The sequence below is a fragment of the Pseudopipra pipra genome, chromosome 8, assembly GCF_036250125.1.
Source record: "Pseudopipra pipra isolate bDixPip1 chromosome 8, bDixPip1.hap1, whole genome shotgun sequence".
NCBI lineage: Eukaryota > Metazoa > Chordata > Aves > Passeriformes > Pipridae > Pseudopipra > Pseudopipra pipra.
Window position 1 is genome coordinate 27,588,547 of NC_087556.1, and position 8,728 is coordinate 27,597,274.

The 8,728-nt window shown below is 39.3% G+C and overlaps 1 long non-coding RNA gene across 1 annotated transcript in view; it reads left to right on the plus strand.

The window, feature by feature from the left end:
- Nucleotides 1-7,401, plus strand: part of LOC135418223 (uncharacterized) — a 95,411-nt gene extending 88,010 nt beyond the window's left edge. Inside the window, exons 7-8 of the long non-coding RNA XR_010432345.1 lie at nucleotides 5,636-5,747; nucleotides 7,236-7,401. This is a non-coding gene — a long non-coding RNA (uncharacterized LOC135418223). The remainder of the gene's footprint in view (nucleotides 1-5,635; nucleotides 5,748-7,235) is intronic.
- The last annotated feature ends 1,327 nt before the right edge of the window (nucleotides 7,402-8,728 follow it).

Consider the following 8,728-nt stretch of genomic DNA (forward strand, 5'->3'; position numbering starts at 1 on the left):
TCCCAGGAGGACAAGCCCTTTCCCTCACTATTCCTGCAGGTAAACAGTGAAATCTCTTTCCCTTTTTTTTTTTTTTTTTCATGTGTGTGTGAATGTGAGTGTCACTGATTACTGGAGATTTATACCTCTGCAAAGGAATTGGCTCTTCTGAACCATCTCTTCACTGGGATTTTGGCTGGTTAAGCATTGCCTGTAGTAGTAGCAGTGGGTAGTGATAGCTACCTTCATGAGAAACATGCATTTCTATCAATAATGCTCTGTATGTAGGGTTTGCTACTTAATTGATTTCAGCTCTGAGGTCACTGAACTGTTCTGTTCAGCCAAGAAAGAGAAGCTGGCCATACTTCAATCAGAATGTAAACTCTGTTGGCTGCTCCCTTGCATGAAGCCAAGAAGGAAATCAGTGCAAAACAAGGAGAATTACGGAAATTAAAAGCTGTTCCTTTTTCCTGAGGCATAGTGTCCCCTTGCACAGTTGTTGTGTTTAACAAAAGTGTGACATGTAGGCACCTGCAGCAATAGAAGGATTGAAAGTCTGATGCATTCTAGGTACTCCAGGTTTCATCACTTCAAGACTCAACTGCCCTCCAAGCTTCTGTCTTCAGAAAGGGGTAAGACCCTGATCTCTCTACTTTTTGCAGTCACTGAATTCAAACCTAACTTCCATGAACTGCTCAAGCACTTGCCATTCAGGAGGAGGAACGATTCACATGGATGTGATTTGGGATCAACAGCAGTTTGGAGTGGAGACTGTAGTTGAGGAGAGAGTGAAGATATGGGGGATTTCATAAAAACAAAAGACAATGTTCATTTACAAGCAGTGGGTTGGACTTGGTGGTGATGACCTTGCCTACACAGTGGAAGTGTCAAGCAGAATTCTCCATTTGATTCTGCTGTATTCATCTAATGATGAAGTAAAAAAGAGGTGCATTAATCAGAAGGTAGGGTTCCTGGGTAGCACACCCAATTTGTTCTTACAGGATAACTTCCATAGCAAGTACCAGACTTCTGAAACAGTCCAGAGAAAAAGCCTCTCAGATCCAAGAAATTTAAATTCAATGAATGTGATGTGGCTTGCAGTTAATTCCCTAGGAAGTAATGAAATAGATAATAAAAGACTGGACAGCTACCTTAGGTAAAACATTATTCATTAGAGTAAAAGCACTTCAGATAAACTGTTTTCAGGCCATGAAAGCCAGGTCTATGTCTTTCTGTGCATCACTACAGCTGCCCAGTTCCAGATGGGGGAATGAGATCTTCTTTCTGAAGGTCCCACCATAGCTTCCTTATGCTTGAGAAGGAGGAAACTTACATTAGAATGTGGAAAAATCCATGAAGTGTTAGGGTTTTGCTTTACTCACTCCTGTCTAACAACATTACTCCCTGATTGCAAACCATAGTCTTCCTAGCCTTGCTTACCTTGCCTCCTATGTCATCCTCAAAGACCTGCCCTGAACTTTCCTCTGGTAGAACAGTGGCAAAAAAGACTCCCTCAGAGAAGAGAGGTCTTCTCTAAAGGGGATGGATTCCCCTAAGTTAAAGAGTCATGGGATGTTGCGAGGATGCAGTGAGGGTGAAAAGGGGTCATCCAGGGAAAGCCTTTGACAATGGAGTTTGATTAGCACCTTCCTTTTGAGAAAGCAAAAAAATATTACTGATGTCAGGAAGAGAGTAAGTCCCAGCCATGTAATGGACAGTGCTCCAAAGGTAGTAGCAGAGCAGGCAGCAAATTGCTTCTCTGAAGTATGAAAACATTTACTATTCAGTCAAGGAACTGGGCACTTTGTAATTTCCTAAAAGCAATTTCTCAGAAAAAAAGCCTACCCAATAATTAAAAATACAAAAAACCCACTTTAAATAAATTTACCAATCTGAAGATGAATAACAGCATAACAACATCTGTGCACGCATCAGTGCTCCCACCCACACATCACTGCAGTGTCGTTAAAGACCATGGGGATTATGTAACAACATCTCTGTAGTGGGTTTGATCACATTCTTTCTTACCTAACACTTGTCCCCGAACAAGACATCTCTAGTCTGAGTTTAGGTGTGTGGTACTTGCTCCATTCAGTTCTGATCCTTACAGCTAATTTTACATTGCAGTGGAATCAGTGCTACACTCTGCCTGTTTTAACATCCTATAGGATGTGCTAACTAGAATAGTCACTTGGCATTGCATCATGACAGAAAACAATTATTTGTCCTTACCGTGTGCCTTCTTGTTCCTTGGACATGAAAGACTAAGGGAGCCATGATACATTACAAGAAGCAAGCATCACCCTAGACCTTTGTCAAAAAATCTATCTACCAGCTACATCAGTTCAATCAGCCTCCATGTGAATTTTTTTTCTCAAATCATCTATTTTTACTAGGTCACAGTAAATCTCTTTTAACCTGCAAATACTGATCCTTAGCTAACATAAAATAATCTGACACTGGAAATTTCACACCTTGTGTGAAATTTCACCCAAAGTGAACCATGTGGAACAAAATGCTGCCTTATCCTATGGAGTGGGTGGAGGGTAAAGCATTGTTTCCTTGCTTACAAAACATCTTAAAAAGCTCTTTTGTTGTGGCATTGGTTCTGTACCCCAATCAATGTGAATAGGGCTACCAGTGTTTACAAGGGATACAAGGACAACACAGCCTTTGTAAGGAGAAATTGGTGTTATTTAGTCTCTTTTATAGGATTTGTGGGATGTTCCTGTTGTAGCTTCTGTGACTCGGAACTTTGTGGGTGATCGTGGTCCTTGCTTGTTCCCTTGACTTAAGATTGATGCAGGAGTGGTTGTGTCTTGGGAAGGAATGGCCTGTCAACCACCACACAGTGCCTTTAACATCAAAGAGAGGCATCAGGACTAATCAGGAAATAAATCAGGTTTTCATCATTGTAACTGTGAAACTGTTTCACCTCTGCAAATCAGTGCAACAGTGCGATGAAAACACAATTAATATCCTCTAGAAATTCCCCGTGTGCATCTTTCCATCAAGATTATAGGCAATAAAATTATTAATGTTTCAAAACAATTAAGCCATAATGAAAATTAGTAAACTTTCCAATCCTTTTGCCATTACTACTGACTGACTCCATCTCTGAAGCTTTATTAAGAACATTTTTAAGTAGGACAAACATCAGCAGGGCATAATTCAGGTAGAGTTAATCTTGTCTCACAGTAGAAGGAAGGACCAGATGACATCTTGAGATTCCTTTCAGGTCAGTTTTTCTTCTAAAACATTTTGAAAATCTGTTTTCTTATATCAGCAGTGATTTGTATTCATGTTGCATGGATAGAAATGAATACACCGACTTCTTGAAATAAGAAAGACAGTCTCTATTGTATTCAGATCAGGTCCATTTTTAACTTTTAGGGATTAAGATATTCAAACACTTGGAAAATATCTTACTTTGACATAATGCATGCTACTTTGCTGATTTTTAATGAGCAAAACCTCCTATTTGATATATTCTTGGTCTAAAATACTAATTGATGAGTAAGCTTAAAACATAAACAAAAAATCTTCTTGTAGTTCAACATTATTTTCATTCTGCTCATTTTAAGTCTTTCTTTTTCCACCTTATTTAGCATTTGAATTGCAATTCATCTTAAATGACTTAGAAGGAAATACTTTTGCAAAAGAGTAAATCATCATTTCTTTTGTGTAAAGCAATATTTCTTTTCTTAATCAAGCACCAACCTACCAAAAAGCCAGAGAAGATATTTGTTAATTTTTCCCATGTTTTCTCTGACAAGATGAATTTAAAATTTAGATTTTACATAAACAGAAAAGAAAAAGATCAAATTGTATACAAATTCTTCATAATCTACATAAAAGTACAAACTGACCTTAAGTACTTTTCCAAACATCTCTACTTGTGAACAGTAGGAAAAAATTAGTATAGAGAACACTACCAAAGAGTAGTAATGGCACAAAACAAGCCACCTAGTTTAGTTTTTTTGTTTCTCTCTGTGTGACTCTTTCCTTCTGATTTTTCAAGGTCTTGGTATTGCCACCTTGGACCTTTGTTTAGAAAAAAAGCCATAATCCAGCCAATTCTGAGTAAGTGGTATTACCCCAGAGTTGATCAAAATACTCATGTAGAGTAAGAAGTGACTTTCAAATTCATCAGAAAATGGCGTTGCAAATGGAATCAGCGACATGAAGACAAACTTAGATTTTCAAAAGGTAATTGAATAACAGAAATGAGTTTCTTAAGATGAGCTTAATTGAGAAGTTTGGGTGTGCCCATGGAACTCTGCTGCTAAGTTTGGTGGCTTGGGCTACTGTACAGGGGCTTGTGATGAAATGCAAGAAGATGTTAGCAAGCACAGGTGTCTGAAACCACTGTTTGGAGTTATGCTCCAAGGACAAGTTGGGTAACTGCTCTGGACACATATAATTCCCTCTCACATATAGGTACAAGAGTTTTGGAGAACTCTCTCATGTGCAGAGTTCGTTGCCCTTCAGAGGTCAGTATCTACACATATAAGGAGCCAAGTGCATTGCCAGGCAGCAGGACAAGTGGGGACATGGAGATTAAGGAACCACAAAGATAGAAGAGTTTGGATTCCTCAGGGACTTCTGGTTTGCCCCTATAAATGTGAGCTGATGTTATCTCTCTCTCTCTCCTACATAGACATCTTTAGTTATCATGAAACATAGAGGCATAGATAGATAAAATACATTTCACTCATTTTTAGAGCCTAAAATCACTAAGTAACATAACACGTGGAATGCATCAGGATCCATTTGACATGTTCTTAAGTGAAGTGAATTGTAGTGCTGCCTTTCATGATTAGGCTATCCTATAGATCCACAGAAGAGAGAATGTTCTACCACTTTCTGTGGAGCACGCAGGATTCCGTCACACACACCTGGTACCTACAGATACTTCTTTGGGCTGTTGCCATGTTATATCTCAGGAGGAATTCAAGGGCTGAATCACTGAGATTATTAACTACCCTATTGTTTTCCTCATGGCCAGTGTACATAATTACCCCATCCAAACTTTACCAAAGATAAGGGGAGACATACCTTTTCTTTTCAGTCTTCCTTTAATCTTGTCCTTCCCTATCAAGGCTGTTTTGTAGGGTGATGGTATGTCTAATTAAATCAAAAGATAAGTTCTTTGCTTTTGTAGCTAGACAGTGCTTCAGACAATCAGTGAAATCTTTTATTTACCTTCATTTTAAACTAGATTGTTGTGAAAAAAATACTTGCCTTGAATGCTCTGATTTATGATCAGATCCTTTCCTAGTTTTGGAAACTCATAAAATGGGACAAAATTTACTGTGGGGACATGATGTATGAAGGAGGTTTTGCACAGGGAATGACAGCGTTGCCTGGAATTTTATGAAAATGCAGATACTGAGTTATTAGCCTGCTTGATTAATTAACACTTGTTTATGTTCTGTTTCTTTCAGCCTTATTTCAACACCCTAGAACTGATTCTAATAAAAACCCTTAGAGAGTTCTTTTTCCTTCCACGCACTTAACTCATGATTGCAAAGATCATTACAACTTTTGATTATAATCTTTAATTAGCAGGAAAATATATGTGTTGAATTATTTAGTTACTGTTCATTTTCATCATCAAGTTTTGACAGCTTTTACATTAATAAATCTTTCACAGACCTGAAGACCCTGGATAGCCTTGGATGTAGTTGTCTAAGGACTTCTGTTAAACACTTTTCCTGCCAAGGACCTTAAAGCACTGTGTGCTACCCAGGATTTTTCACTCCCAGGTGAGTTTCCTGATCCCTAGCCTGTCTGTTCTGCTCACTTTATGGCTTAATGAATTTTTAAGAGCTTTCCTTCTCAGTGGAACTGGTTCAAAATGAGAGGAGGAGATAACATCTTTGCACACCCTGTCATGCAAGAGTAGTTGGCCTGAGGCTAAATTTGTCACCTGCCTGCTGTATGGCCTTCTGGGTTGGTTCTGGAGCTGCTCAGTTGGTTTTCCACAGAGAAAAACTTTGAATTTAGCTTATTCTTTAAAATGTTCTCAAAGGAGCCTTTACCTGCCTCATAGAAGTGCCTGAGGGCTTCTATGCTTGATCTAGCATCCTTTTTCTGTTAAATGTATGTTTTTGGTGAGTGAGTAAATAGGCTTAGATTCTAAGAAGGGCCCCAACATCCCTGCCAAGGCCTTTAGGGTTGTAGACAGCAGAAGTTAAAGGTCTTCTATGGGTTGATCCATTTATGTAAAGCAAAGTCTGTATCCTGCAAGGAGCTTCAGATGGGAGGATTCCTAGTTTCTTGCACAAAACTACCTTAAACCCGGTGGGTGTCCCTGCCAAGTTATAGTATAAGAAAAAAGGCTCTTACACTGGACCTGTGCTTGTTACTTAAGACATAATGCAGTCCCAGTTTGTTCAGCTCCAGGGTCACCGTCCCAGCTGCCATGTAATGCTGAGTACAGCTGCCAGTAAACAGAATTTCTGTGTTCTGAGATTCTCTGACATCGTTTGAGCCTATCAAGATTTTAAGCTGTAGATAGGATGCTGAGGTTTAGCTTTTGTCTGATTATTGGCTTGATTTGTTTTTACTATTCAATCTGATAAAATGACAGTGTTTATAATTGCAAGCACTGTGGGTAGTTGTTTTTAAGTGCATGTATTTTATTAACTTTAATGAGCAAATAAGCACCTACTTATCTCCTTCCACTGTAGAAAGAGATGCTCCCCAAATCTTTAAATAATAATAAATAATACAGCCACAATGGAGCTCTCAGACTGGAGTAATTGCCCCATATGCTATTATACCCATACAATAAACCATTTAAAGCTGTTTTAAATACTTCCTGTCATCACTAGTGGTGGAAAAATAATTTTGCATGGTTCATTTGCTGCAGTGCTTAGTTTTCTTTACCGCTTCTGGAAGGAGTGCTTGTTATCAGAAAAATGACTATAGCAAGACTGTGCTATTACATTTTTAGTTTCCATCAGGAACTTTTCAATACAAATCAAACTTGAATCAATGCAGCAGGGGAATGCTTGCAATGGAATAGCACAATTTGTTCAAAACAGGGTGGTGCTGACTAATCCTCTGGAGACTTTGGAACTTCAATGATTGTATGAGTTATACAAGAGTATATTATTAATAATGTACTCAGTTGCTTTTTCTAGCTTGTCAACTTTTTATGCTAATCTTTTCACTAAATGGGTTGTTTATACCTATCACCCTTCATTTAAGAAGATGTTTAAACTGTGGTGTTACTTTTTTTTTTAAAGGACTTGCAAGTCTGGCATCTCTGTAAGGGTAGAAAGGATTAAAAATGTATTCTTGACAACAGAAATAATTAAAGAAAGGTTCTTGAGAGAGTACTTGTGTTCACAGTATTGTTATCATTATGTTTGCTGAGATGACTCTTAATAAAACATCAGAAATGCAGAAACAGCTTTACTGCTGTCATCAAATTTCTAGTGTCTGTTGCCCTCTGTGAGCCCTCAAATACCAGCCAGAAGTCTGGGAAGTGAAGGAAACAACTAGTCAGAGCACAAATTTCATGGAGAAGTGCAGTGCTTTGTTTTGAAAGAGTAAAAAAAAGTGAGCATAACAAAGAACTGTTCCCAAACCTGAACCTGCCTCCTGAGCAGCAGTTAAGCACTTTGGCTGATGAGCAGACGAGCAGAGCAGTAGGAGAGCAGTTAACATGTCATCAACCCTGAGCATCATGGGAACCACATGACCTTCAGCTAGAGGAGCTAGAAGAGAGCAAAGAGGTAAGAAGAGCTTTTTTACTTTTTGGCTGCTTGGGCTGTGGAACTCTTGGCCTCATATGCTCCATGTGTAAGAGATCTGAGAGGGAAAATTAGCATTTCCGAGTATGCTTCTGAACAGCATTTCCGCTTCTGCTCTCAAGTTTACCCTGACTAGCAGTACACTGATCCCAACTGGTGCGTCATCACCGCCCAGCGCCTCCCCAGCTCGCAGGGGAAAAGGATATCCTTACAGCACTGCCTCCCCATTTGCCTCCCTTCTTGTCCATCACACCCACCAAAGAGCCCCAATGAGGGTGCTCAGGGATACTTGGTGTGAGCCCTTTGTGATCCTGTCCTGGGCCTTCTCAAGGGAGGTTTCTGATGCTCCAGCAGGGAAGGTGATCATGCTCCCATGCAGCTGGAGCTGGGAGGGGACCAGAGTGAAGGGGATAGAGGTGCCATCCTCAGAGACAATCCCAACTACTGACAACCACCTTGTCCCTGCTCTGTGTTTCTAGATAACATGTAAAGCTCGTCACCCTTCTGCATGAGCTGATGCATCAGCTCCCTGCCTCTGTTGTACCCGTCATGTCCCTGTGGTTGCAGGAGGACTCTCCCACTGCTTGTGGTATGATGCCCTTGGCTACTCTGTACAGTGGAAGAGGAGCTGGTAAACAGGAAGAGAAGAAGTCAAGTTTAATGTCAAGTCAATGAAAAGCAGGACAGGAAAAATGAGATTGGAGGATGGAGATAAGAAGTGATCCCCCCACTGAGATATGCAAACATAGTAAAAGTCAATTAATTAAGAGGAATTAATTAAAAGCAAGTTAATGAAAGATTAATTGATTGATAATTAATTTCATAATCTATACTGCTATAATTAAATTCATTGATAAATTAGAACTAACATCTATTTATTAAAATGTTGTCAAATTTTAAGTCTGTGTAGTGAGTTTGCCGTCATTGATTTTTTTTTGCCTGATAACTGCAAATCTTCCTAAACTTCAGCCTGAATTAGTTAC